The sequence below is a fragment of the Odontesthes bonariensis genome, chromosome 11, assembly GCF_027942865.1.
Source record: "Odontesthes bonariensis isolate fOdoBon6 chromosome 11, fOdoBon6.hap1, whole genome shotgun sequence".
NCBI lineage: Eukaryota > Metazoa > Chordata > Actinopteri > Atheriniformes > Atherinopsidae > Odontesthes > Odontesthes bonariensis.
In genome coordinates this window covers 26,331,840-26,342,337 of record NC_134516.1, presented here as the reverse complement: position 1 = coordinate 26,342,337, position 10,498 = coordinate 26,331,840, and the positions used below count along the sequence as shown (strand labels likewise).

General features: G+C 48.6%; 21 non-coding genes and 2 pseudogenes across 21 annotated transcripts; 12 read left to right on the top strand and 11 right to left on the bottom strand.

Annotated features, from left to right (window-relative positions):
- The first annotated feature begins 352 nt into the window (after positions 1-352).
- Positions 353-471, top strand: LOC142392750 (5S ribosomal RNA). The gene has a single exon (XR_012771386.1). It is a non-coding gene; the product is annotated as a 5S ribosomal RNA (ribosomal RNA).
- A 298-nt stretch (positions 472-769) lies between these two features.
- Positions 770-888, bottom strand: LOC142393926 (5S ribosomal RNA). The gene has a single exon (XR_012772331.1). It is a non-coding gene; the product is annotated as a 5S ribosomal RNA (ribosomal RNA).
- A 358-nt stretch (positions 889-1,246) lies between these two features.
- On the top strand, positions 1,247-1,365 carry LOC142393093 (5S ribosomal RNA). Its single transcript, XR_012771714.1, has one exon. It is a non-coding gene; the product is annotated as a 5S ribosomal RNA (ribosomal RNA).
- A 298-nt stretch (positions 1,366-1,663) lies between these two features.
- On the bottom strand, positions 1,664-1,782 carry LOC142393925 (5S ribosomal RNA). Its single transcript, XR_012772330.1, has one exon. It is a non-coding gene; the product is annotated as a 5S ribosomal RNA (ribosomal RNA).
- A 358-nt stretch (positions 1,783-2,140) lies between these two features.
- LOC142392749 (5S ribosomal RNA) lies at positions 2,141-2,259 on the top strand. The gene has a single exon (XR_012771385.1). It is a non-coding gene; the product is annotated as a 5S ribosomal RNA (ribosomal RNA).
- A 298-nt stretch (positions 2,260-2,557) lies between these two features.
- LOC142393923 (5S ribosomal RNA) lies at positions 2,558-2,676 on the bottom strand. The gene has a single exon (XR_012772328.1). It is a non-coding gene; the product is annotated as a 5S ribosomal RNA (ribosomal RNA).
- Positions 2,677-3,034: 358 nt separating this feature from the next.
- Positions 3,035-3,153, top strand: LOC142393391 (5S ribosomal RNA). The gene has a single exon (XR_012771997.1). It is a non-coding gene; the product is annotated as a 5S ribosomal RNA (ribosomal RNA).
- Positions 3,154-3,451: 298 nt separating this feature from the next.
- Positions 3,452-3,580, bottom strand: LOC142393474 (5S ribosomal RNA; annotated as a pseudogene).
- A 358-nt stretch (positions 3,581-3,938) lies between these two features.
- Positions 3,939-4,057, top strand: LOC142392998 (5S ribosomal RNA). The gene has a single exon (XR_012771623.1). It is a non-coding gene; the product is annotated as a 5S ribosomal RNA (ribosomal RNA).
- A 298-nt stretch (positions 4,058-4,355) lies between these two features.
- Positions 4,356-4,474, bottom strand: LOC142393922 (5S ribosomal RNA). The gene has a single exon (XR_012772327.1). It is a non-coding gene; the product is annotated as a 5S ribosomal RNA (ribosomal RNA).
- Positions 4,475-4,832: 358 nt separating this feature from the next.
- Positions 4,833-4,951, top strand: LOC142392748 (5S ribosomal RNA). The gene has a single exon (XR_012771384.1). It is a non-coding gene; the product is annotated as a 5S ribosomal RNA (ribosomal RNA).
- Positions 4,952-5,249: 298 nt separating this feature from the next.
- On the bottom strand, positions 5,250-5,368 carry LOC142393921 (5S ribosomal RNA). Its single transcript, XR_012772326.1, has one exon. It is a non-coding gene; the product is annotated as a 5S ribosomal RNA (ribosomal RNA).
- A 358-nt stretch (positions 5,369-5,726) lies between these two features.
- On the top strand, positions 5,727-5,845 carry LOC142393092 (5S ribosomal RNA). Its single transcript, XR_012771713.1, has one exon. It is a non-coding gene; the product is annotated as a 5S ribosomal RNA (ribosomal RNA).
- Positions 5,846-6,143: 298 nt separating this feature from the next.
- Positions 6,144-6,262, bottom strand: LOC142393920 (5S ribosomal RNA). Its single transcript, XR_012772325.1, has one exon. It is a non-coding gene; the product is annotated as a 5S ribosomal RNA (ribosomal RNA).
- Positions 6,263-6,620: 358 nt separating this feature from the next.
- On the top strand, positions 6,621-6,739 carry LOC142392747 (5S ribosomal RNA). Its single transcript, XR_012771383.1, has one exon. It is a non-coding gene; the product is annotated as a 5S ribosomal RNA (ribosomal RNA).
- A 298-nt stretch (positions 6,740-7,037) lies between these two features.
- Positions 7,038-7,166, bottom strand: LOC142393473 (5S ribosomal RNA; annotated as a pseudogene).
- Positions 7,167-7,524: 358 nt separating this feature from the next.
- LOC142392745 (5S ribosomal RNA) lies at positions 7,525-7,643 on the top strand. The gene has a single exon (XR_012771381.1). It is a non-coding gene; the product is annotated as a 5S ribosomal RNA (ribosomal RNA).
- A 298-nt stretch (positions 7,644-7,941) lies between these two features.
- On the bottom strand, positions 7,942-8,060 carry LOC142393919 (5S ribosomal RNA). Its single transcript, XR_012772324.1, has one exon. It is a non-coding gene; the product is annotated as a 5S ribosomal RNA (ribosomal RNA).
- Positions 8,061-8,418: 358 nt separating this feature from the next.
- Positions 8,419-8,537, top strand: LOC142393390 (5S ribosomal RNA). Its single transcript, XR_012771996.1, has one exon. It is a non-coding gene; the product is annotated as a 5S ribosomal RNA (ribosomal RNA).
- A 298-nt stretch (positions 8,538-8,835) lies between these two features.
- Positions 8,836-8,954, bottom strand: LOC142393917 (5S ribosomal RNA). The gene has a single exon (XR_012772322.1). It is a non-coding gene; the product is annotated as a 5S ribosomal RNA (ribosomal RNA).
- Positions 8,955-9,312: 358 nt separating this feature from the next.
- On the top strand, positions 9,313-9,431 carry LOC142392744 (5S ribosomal RNA). Its single transcript, XR_012771380.1, has one exon. It is a non-coding gene; the product is annotated as a 5S ribosomal RNA (ribosomal RNA).
- Positions 9,432-9,729: 298 nt separating this feature from the next.
- Positions 9,730-9,848, bottom strand: LOC142393916 (5S ribosomal RNA). Its single transcript, XR_012772321.1, has one exon. It is a non-coding gene; the product is annotated as a 5S ribosomal RNA (ribosomal RNA).
- Positions 9,849-10,206: 358 nt separating this feature from the next.
- Positions 10,207-10,325, top strand: LOC142393091 (5S ribosomal RNA). Its single transcript, XR_012771712.1, has one exon. It is a non-coding gene; the product is annotated as a 5S ribosomal RNA (ribosomal RNA).
- The last annotated feature ends 173 nt before the right edge of the window (positions 10,326-10,498 follow it).

Here is a 10,498-nt window from a genome sequence, read left to right as displayed (position 1 = left end):
CCCTGTGACAAATATATGTTATATGGGTGCTGGAACCATACGTTTCCCCTATTTTTACCAGAGAGCTGGCTTGAGAGGCTGCTGTTGAGCCTGCACGTTGACTTCCCTGATGTGATTGTTCTTTGCAGCTGAAAATGGGACTCTCAGATAACTTAGTGTCTGTCAAAAGCCTCTGTTCCCTGTGTGTAGTTTTGTGTCCGTTGTCATATAGAGAAACCAGGGAAGCTCAATCCCACGACATGCTCATAAACTGCGTCTTCTCTAAACAGTATAGTTCTATTTTACAAGTCGGAATACAATAACAGATTCTGTTTCAGAATCTATAAAGAGCTGGTTTGTGATTCCATTGCTGGCTTACGGCCACACCACCCTGAACACGCCTGATCTCGTCAGATCTCAGAAGCCAAGCAGAGTCGGGCCTGGTTAGTACTTGGATGGGAGACCGCCTGGGAATACCAGGTGCTGTAAGCCTTTTGGCTTCTCCAGGCGCATGCAGTTTGGCTACGTCAAATGCAAAACTAGTCCCTGTTTGACTTTTTGGAACTTGTCCTTTCTGAGGACAAAGTTAAATGTATGAGGATCAAAGCCAACAATGGCCTGGGACATCTCAGCAGATCCAGGATCAGCAACATGGAGACTGAGAGCCAAACAGAAACAGAGGTGTCTGCCAACCAATCAGCAGCAGCCCAAGCTGGTTAACTTCCTGGTGTCTGTGTGGCACACGGTGATGGTCAGATGTTACATGCAGGCCGCAGAGAGAAGAGAAAAAAGCTTACAGCACCTGGTATTCCCAAGCGGTCTCCCATCCAAGTACTAACCAGGCCCGACCCTGCTTGGCTTCCGAGATCGGACGAGATCGGGCGTGTTCAGGGCGGTGTGGCCGTAAGCCACAGTCCCTGTGACAAATATATGTTATATGGGTGCTGGAACCATACGTTTCCCCTATTTTTACCAGAGAGCTGGCTTGAGAGGCTGCTGTTGAGCCTGCACGTTGACTTCCCTGATGTGATTGTTCTCTGCAGCTGAAAATGGGACTCTCAGATAACTTAGTGTCTGTCAAAAGCCTCTGTTCCCTGTGTGTAGTTTTGTGTCCGTTGTCATATAGAGAAACCAGGGAAGCTCAATCCCACGACATGCTCATAAACTGCGTCTTCTCTAAACAGTATAGTTCTATTTTACAAGTCGGAATACAATAACAGATTCTGTCTCAGAATCTATAAAGAGCTGGTTTGTGATTCCATTGCTGGCTTACGGCCACACCACCCTGAACACGCCTGATCTCGTCAGATCTCAGAAGCCAAGCAGAGTCGGGCCTGGTTAGTACTTGGATGGGAGACCGCCTGGGAATATCAGGTGCTGTAAGCCTTTTGGCTTCTCCAGGCGCATGCAGTTTGGCTACGTCAAATGCAAAACTAGTCCCTGTTTGACTTTTTGGAACTTGTCCTTTCTGAGGACAAAGTTAAATGTATGAGGATCAAAGCCAACAATGGCCTGGGACATCTCAGCAGATCCAGGATCAGCAACATGGAGACTGAGAGCCAAACAGAAACAGAGGTGTCTGCCAACCAATCAGCAGCAGCCCAAGCTGGTTAACTTCCTGGTGTCTGTGTGGCACACGGTGATGGTCAGATGTTACATGCAGGCCGCAGAGAGAAGAGAAAAAAGCTTACAGCACCTGGTATTCCCAAGCGGTCTCCCATCCAAGTACTAACCAGGCCCGACCCTGCTTGGCTTCCGAGATCGGACGAGATCGGGCGTGTTCAGGGCGGTGTGGCCGTAAGCCACAGTCCCTGTGACAAATATATGTTATATGGGTGCTGGAACCATACGTTTCCCCTATTTTTACCAGAGAGCTGGCTTGAGAGGCTGCTGTTGAGCCTGCACGTTGACTTCCCTGATGTGATTGTTCTTTGCAGCTGAAAATGGGACTCTCAGATAACTTAGTGTCTGTCAAAAGCCTCTGTTCCCTGTGTGTAGTTTTGTGTCCGTTGTCATATAGAGAAACCAGGGAAGCTCAATCCCACGACATGCTCATAAACTGCGTCTTCTCTAAACAGTATAGTTCTATTTTACAAGTCGGAATACAATAACAGATTCTGTTTCAGAATCTATAAAGAGCTGGTTTGTGATTCCATTGCTGGCTTACGGCCACACCACCCTGAACACGCCTGATCTCGTCAGATCTCAGAAGCCAAGCAGAGTCGGGCCTGGTTAGTACTTGGATGGGAGACCGCCTGGGAATACCAGGTGCTGTAAGCCTTTTGGCTTCTCCAGGCGCATGCAGTTTGGCTACGTCAAATGCAAAACTAGTCCCTGTTTGACTTTTTGGAACTTGTCCTTTCTGAGGACAAAGTTAAATGTATGAGGATCAAAGCCAACAATGGCCTGGGACATCTCAGCAGATCCAGGATCAGCAACATGGAGACTGAGAGCCAAACAGAAACAGAGGTGTCTGCCAACCAATCAGCAGCAGCCCAAGCTGGTTAACTTCCTGGTGTCTGTGTGGCACACGGTAATGGTCAGATGTTACATGCAGGCCGCAGAGAGAAGAGAAAAAAGCTTACAGCACCTGGTATTCCCAAGCGGTCTCCCATCCAAGTACTAACCAGGCCCGACCCTGCTTGGCTTCCGAGATCGGACGAGATCGGGCGTGTTCAGGGCGGTGTGGCCGTAAGCCACAGTCCCTGTGACAAATATATGTTATATGGGTGCTGGAACCATACGTTTCCCCTATTTTTACCAGAGAGCTGGCTTGAGAGGCTGCTGTTGAGCCTGCACGTTGACTTCCCTGATGTGATTGTTCTTTGCAGCTGAAAATGGGACTCTCAGATAACTTAGTGTCTGTCAAAAGCCTCTGTTCCCTGTGTGTAGTTTTGTGTCCGTTGTCATATAGAGAAACCAGGGAAGCTCAATCCCACGACATGCTCATAAACTGCGTCTTCTCTAAACAGTATAGTTCTATTTTACAAGTCGGAATACAATAACAGATTCTGTTTCAGAATCTATAAAGAGCTGGTTTGTGATTCCATTGCTGGCTTACGGCCACACCACCCTGAACACGCCTGATCTCGTCAGATCTCAGAAGCCAAGCAGAGTCGGCCCTGGTTAGTACTTGGATGGGAGACCGCCTGGGAATACCAGGTGCTGTAAGCCTTTTGGCTTCTCCAGGCGCATGCAGTTTGGCTACGTCAAATGCAAAACTAGTCCCTGTTTGACTTTTTGGAACTTGTCCTTTCTGAGGACAAAGTTAAATGTATGAGGATCAAAGCCAACAATGGCCTGGGACATCTCAGCAGATCCAGGATCAGCAACATGGAGACTGAGAGCCAAACAGAAACAGAGGTGTCTGCCAACCAATCAGCAGCAGCCCAAGCTGGTTAACTTCCTGGTGTCTGTGTGGCACACGGTGATGGTCAGATGTTACATGCAGGCCGCAGAGAGAAGAGAAAAAAGCTTACAGCACCTGGTATTCCCAAGCGGTCTCCCATCCAAGTACTAACCAGGCCCGACCCTGCTTGGCTTCCGAGATCGGACGAGATCGGACGAGATCGGGCGTGTTCAGGGCGGTGTGGCCGTAAGCCACAGTCCCTGTGACAAATATATGTTATATGGGTGCTGGAACCATACGTTTCCCCTATTTTTACCAGAGAGCTGGCTTGAGAGGCTGCTGTTGAGCCTGCACGTTGACTTCCCTGATGTGATTGTTCTCTGCAGCTGAAAATGGGACTCTCAGATAACTTAGTGTCTCTCAAAAGCCTCTGTTCCCTGTGTGTAATTTTGTGTCCGTTGTCATATAGAGAAACCAGGGAAGCTCAATCCCACGACATGCTCATAAACTGCGTCTTCTCTAAACAGTATAGTTCTATTTTACAAGTCGGAATACAATAACAGATTCTGTCTCAGAATCTATAAAGAGCTGGTTTGTGATTCCATTGCTGGCTTACAGCCACACCACCCTGAACACGCCTGATCTCGTCAGATCTCAGAAGCCAAGCAGAGTCGGGCCTGGTTAGTACTTGGATGGGAGACCGCCTGGGAATACCAGGTGCTGTAAGCCTTTTGGCTTCTCCAGGCGCATGCAGTTTGGCTACGTCAAATGCAAAACTAGTCCCTGTTTGACTTTTTGGAACTTGTCCTTTCTGAGGACAAAGTTAAATGTATGAGGATCAAAGCCAACAATGGCCTGGGACATCTCAGCAGATCCAGGATCAGCAACATGGAGACTGAGAGCCAAACAGAAACAGAGGTGTCTGCCAACCAATCAGCAGCAGCCCAAGCTGGTTAACTTCCTGGTGTCTGTGTGGCACACGGTAATGGTCAGATGTTACATGCAGGCCGCAGAGAGAAGAGAAAAAAGCTTACAGCACCTGGTATTCCCAAGCGGTCTCCCATCCAAGTACTAACCAGGCCCGACCCTGCTTGGCTTCCGAGATCGGACGAGATCGGGCGTGTTCAGGGCGGTGTGGCCGTAAGCCACAGTCCCTGTGACAAATATATGTTATATGGGTGCTGGAACCATACGTTTCCCCTATTTTTACCAGAGAGCTGGCTTGAGAGGCTGCTGTTGAGCCTGCACGTTGACTTCCCTGATGTGATTGTTCTTTGCAGCTGAAAATGGGACTCTCAGATAACTTAGTGTCTGTCAAAAGCCTCTGTTCCCTGTGTGTAGTTTTGTGTCCGTTGTCATATAGAGAAACCAGGGAAGCTCAATCCCACGACATGCTCATAAACTGCGTCTTCTCTAAACAGTATAGTTCTATTTTACAAGTCGGAATACAATAACAGATTCTGTTTCAGAATCTATAAAGAGCTGGTTTGTGATTCCATTGCTGGCTTACGGCCACACCACCCTGAACACGCCTGATCTCGTCAGATCTCAGAAGCCAAGCAGAGTCGGGCCTGGTTAGTACTTGGATGGGAGACCGCCTGGGAATACCAGGTGCTGTAAGCCTTTTGGCTTCTCCAGGCGCATGCAGTTTGGCTACGTCAAATGCAAAACTAGTCCCTGTTTGACTTTTTGGAACTTGTCCTTTCTGAGGACAAAGTTAAATGTATGAGGATCAAAGCCAACAATGGCCTGGGACATCTCAGCAGATCCAGGATCAGCAACATGGAGACTGAGAGCCAAACAGAAACAGAGGTGTCTGCCAACCAATCAGCAGCAGCCCAAGCTGGTTAACTTCCTGGTGTCTGTGTGGCACACGGTAATGGTCAGATGTTACATGCAGGCCGCAGAGAGAAGAGAAAAAAGCTTACAGCACCTGGTATTCCCAAGCGGTCTCCCATCCAAGTACTAACCAGGCCCGACCCTGCTTGGCTTCCGAGATCGGACGAGATCGGGCGTGTTCAGGGCGGTGTGGCCGTAAGCCACAGTCCCTGTGACAAATATATGTTATATAGGTGCTGGAACCATACGTTTCCCCTATTTTTACCAGAGAGCTGGCTTGAGAGGCTGCTGTTGAGCCTGCACATTGACTTCCCTGATGTGATTGTTCTTTGCAGCTGAAAATGGGACTCTCAGATAACTTAGTGTCTCTCAAAAGCCTCTGTTCCCTGTGTGTAGTTTTGTGTCCGTTGTCATATAGAGAAACCAGGGAAGCTCAATCCCACGACATGCTCATAAACTGCGTCTTCTCTAAACAGTATAGTTCTATTTTACAAGTCGGAATACAATAACAGATTCTGTCTCAGAATCTATAAAGAGCTGGTTTGTGATTCCATTGCTGGCTTACGGCCACACCACCCTGAACACGCCTGATCTCGTCAGATCTCAGAAGCCAAGCAGAGTCGGGCCTGGTTAGTACTTGGATGGGAGACCGCCTGGGAATATCAGGTGCTGTAAGCCTTTTGGCTTCTCCAGGCGCATGCAGTTTGGCTACGTCAAATGCAAAACTAGTCCCTGTTTGACTTTTTGGAACTTGTCCTTTCTGAGGACAAAGTTAAATGTATGAGGATCAAAGCCAACAATGGCCTGGGACATCTCAGCAGATCCAGGATCAGCAACATGGAGACTGAGAGCCAAACAGAAACAGAGGTGTCTGCCAACCAATCAGCAGCAGCCCAAGCTGGTTAACTTCCTGGTGTCTGTGTGGCACACGGTGATGGTCAGATGTTACATGCAGGCCGCAGAGAGAAGAGAAAAAAGCTTACAGCACCTGGTATTCCCAAGCGGTCTCCCATCCAAGTACTAACCAGGCCCGACCCTGCTTGGCTTCCGAGATCGGACGAGATCGGGCGTGTTCAGGGCGGTGTGGCCGTAAGCCACAGTCCCTGTGACAAATATATGTTATATGGGTGCTGGAACCATACGTTTCCCCTATTTTTACCAGAGAGCTGGCTTGAGAGGCTGCTGTTGAGCCTGCACGTTGACTTCCCTGATGTGATTGTTCTTTGCAGCTGAAAATGGGACTCTCAGATAACTTAGTGTCTGTCAAAAGCCTCTGTTCCCTGTGTGTAGTTTTGTGTCCGTTGTCATATAGAGAAACCAGGGAAGCTCAATCCCACGACATGCTCATAAACTGCGTCTTCTCTAAACAGTATAGTTCTATTTTACAAGTCGGAATACAATAACAGATTCTGTCTCAGAATCTATAAAGAGCTGGTTTGTGATTCCATTGCTGGCTTACGGCCACACCACCCTGAACACGCCTGATCTCGTCAGATCTCAGAAGCCAAGCAGAGTCGGGCCTGGTTAGTACTTGGATGGGAGACCGCCTGGGAATACCAGGTGCTGTAAGCCTTTTGGCTTCTCCAGGCGCATGCAGTTTGGCTACGTCAAATGCAAAACTAGTCCCTGTTTGACTTTTTGGAACTTGTCCTTTCTGAGGACAAAGTTAAATGTATGAGGATCAAAGCCAACAATGGCCTGGGACATCTCAGCAGATCCAGGATCAGCAACATGGAGACTGAGAGCCAAACAGAAACAGAGGTGTCTGCCAACCAATCAGCAGCAGCCCAAGCTGGTTAACTTCCTGGTGTCTGTGTGGCACACGGTAATGGTCAGATGTTACATGCAGGCCGCAGAGAGAAGAGAAAAAAGCTTACAGCACCTGGTATTCCCAAGCGGTCTCCCATCCAAGTACTAACCAGGCCCGACCCTGCTTGGCTTCCGAGATCGGACGAGATCGGACGAGATCGGGCGTGTTCAGGGCGGTGTGGCCGTAAGCCACAGTCCCTGTGACAAATATATGTTATATGGGTGCTGGAACCATACGTTTCCCCTATTTTTACCAGAGAGCTGGCTTGAGAGGCTGCTGTTGAGCCTGCACGTTGACTTCCCTGATGTGATTGTTCTTTGCAGCTGAAAATGGGACTCTCAGATAACTTAGTGTCTGTCAAAAGCCTCTGTTCCCTGTGTGTAGTTTTGTGTCCGTTGTCATATAGAGAAACCAGGGAAGCTCAATCCCACGACATGCTCATAAACTGCGTCTTCTCTAAACAGTATAGTTCTATTTTACAAGTCGGAATACAATAACAGATTCTGTCTCAGAATCTATAAAGAGCTGGTTTGTGATTCCATTGCTGGCTTACGGCCACACCACCCTGAACACGCCTGATCTCGTCAGATCTCAGAAGCCAAGCAGAGTCGGGCCTGGTTAGTACTTGGATGGGAGACCGCCTGGGAATACCAGGTGCTGTAAGCCTTTTGGCTTCTCCAGGCGCATGCAGTTTGGCTACGTCAAATGCAAAACTAGTCCCTGTTTGACTTTTTGGAACTTGTCCTTTCTGAGGACAAAGTTAAATGTATGAGGATCAAAGCCAACAATGGCCTGGGACATCTCAGCAGATCCAGGATCAGCAACATGGAGACTGAGAGCCAAACAGAAACAGAGGTGTCTGCCAACCAATCAGCAGCAGCCCAAGCTGGTTAACTTCCTGGTGTCTGTGTGGCACACGGTGATGGTCAGATGTTACATGCAGGCCGCAGAGAGAAGAGAAAAAAGCTTACAGCACCTGGTATTCCCAAGCGGTCTCCCATCCAAGTACTAACCAGGCCCGACCCTGCTTGGCTTCCGAGATCGGACGAGATCGGGCGTGTTCAGGGCGGTGTGGCCGTAAGCCACAGTCCCTGTGACAAATATATGTTATATGGGTGCTGGAACCATACGTTTCCCCTATTTTTACCAGAGAGCTGGCTTGAGAGGCTGCTGTTGAGCCTGCACGTTGACTTCCCTGATGTGATTGTTCTTTGCAGCTGAAAATGGGACTCTCAGATAACTTAGTGTCTGTCAAAAGCCTCTGTTCCCTGTGTGTAGTTTTGTGTCCGTTGTCATATAGAGAAACCAGGGAAGCTCAATCCCACGACATGCTTATAAACTGCGTCTTCTCTAAACAGTATAGTTCTATTTTACAAGTCGGAATACAATAACAGATTCTGTTTCAGAATCTATAAAGAGCTGGTTTGTGATTCCATTGCTGGCTTACGGCCACACCACCCTGAACACGCCTGATCTCGTCAGATCTCAGAAGCCAAGCAGAGTCGGCCCTGGTTAGTACTTGGATGGGAGACCGCCTGGGAATACCAGGTGCTGTAAGCCTTTTGGCTTCTCCAGGCGCATGCAGTTTGGCTACGTCAAATGCAAAACTAGTCCCTGTTTGACTTTTTGGAACTTGTCCTTTCTGAGGACAAAGTTAAATGTATGAGGATCAAAGCCAACAATGGCCTGGGACATCTCAGCAGATCCAGGATCAGCAACATGGAGACTGAGAGCCAAACAGAAACAGAGGTGTCTGCCAACCAATCAGCAGCAGCCCAAGCTGGTTAACTTCCTGGTGTCTGTGTGGCACACGGTAATGGTCAGATGTTACATGCAGGCCGCAGAGAGAAGAGAAAAAAGCTTACAGCACCTGGTATTCCCAAGCGGTCTCCCATCCAAGTACTAACCAGGCCCGACCCTGCTTGGCTTCCGAGATCGGACGAGATCGGGCGTGTTCAGGGCGGTGTGGCCGTAAGCCACAGTCCCTGTGACAAATATATGTTATATGGGTGCTGGAACCATACGTTTCCCCTATTTTTACCAGAGAGCTGGCTTGAGAGGCTGCTGTTGAGCCTGCACGTTGACTTCCCTGATGTGATTGTTCTTTGCAGCTGAAAATGGGACTCTCAGATAACTTAGTGTCTGTCAAAAGCCTCTGTTCCCTGTGTGTAGTTTTGTGTCCGTTGTCATATAGAGAAACCAGGGAAGCTCAATCCCACGACATGCTCATAAACTGCGTCTTCTCTAAACAGTATAGTTCTATTTTACAAGTCGGAATACAATAACAGATTCTGTTTCAGAATCTATAAAGAGCTGGTTTGTGATTCCATTGCTGGCTTACGGCCACACCACCCTGAACACGCCTGATCTCGTCAGATCTCAGAAGCCAAGCAGAGTCGGGCCTGGTTAGTACTTGGATGGGAGACCGCCTGGGAATACCAGGTGCTGTAAGCCTTTTGGCTTCTCCAGGCGCATGCAGTTTGGCTACGTCAAATGCAAAACTAGTCCCTGTTTGACTTTTTGGAACTTGTCCTTTCTGAGGACAAAGTTAAATGTATGAGGATCAAAGCCAACAATGGCCTGGGACATCTCAGCAGATCCAGGATCAGCAACATGGAGACTGAGAGCCAAACAGAAACAGAGGTGTCTGCCAACCAATCAGCAGCAGCCCAAGCTGGTTAACTTCCTGGTGTCTGTGTGGCACACGGTGATGGTCAGATGTTACATGCAGGCCGCAGAGAGAAGAGAAAAAAGCTTACAGCACCTGGTATTCCCAAGCGGTCTCCCATCCAAGTACTAACCAGGCCCGACCCTGCTTGGCTTCCGAGATCGGACGAGATCGGGCGTGTTCAGGGCGGTGTGGCCGTAAGCCACAGTCCCTGTGACAAATATATGTTATATGGGTGCTGGAACCATACGTTTCCCCTATTTTTACCAGAGAGCTGGCTTGAGAGGCTGCTGTTGAGCCTGCACGTTGACTTCCCTGATGTGATTGTTCTCTGCAGCTGAAAATGGGACTCTCAGATAACTTAGTGTCTGTCAAAAGCCTCTGTTCCCTGTGTGTAGTTTTGTGTCCGTTGTCATATAGAGAAACCAGGGAAGCTCAATCCCACGACATGCTCATAAACTGCGTCTTCTCTAAACAGTATAGTTCTATTTTACAAGTCGGAATACAATAACAGATTCTGTCTCAGAATCTATAAAGAGCTGGTTTGTGATTCCATTGCTGGCTTACGGCCACACCACCCTGAACACGCCTGATCTCGTCAGATCTCAGAAGCCAAGCAGAGTCGGGCCTGGTTAGTACTTGGATGGGAGACCGCCTGGGAATATCAGGTGCTGTAAGCCTTTTGGCTTCTCCAGGCGCATGCAGTTTGGCTACGTCAAATGCAAAACTAGTCCCTGTTTGACTTTTTGGAACTTGTCCTTTCTGAGGACAAAGTTAAATGTATGAGGATCAAAGCCAACAATGGCCTGGGACATCTCAGCAGATCCAGGATCAGCAACATGGAGACTGAGAG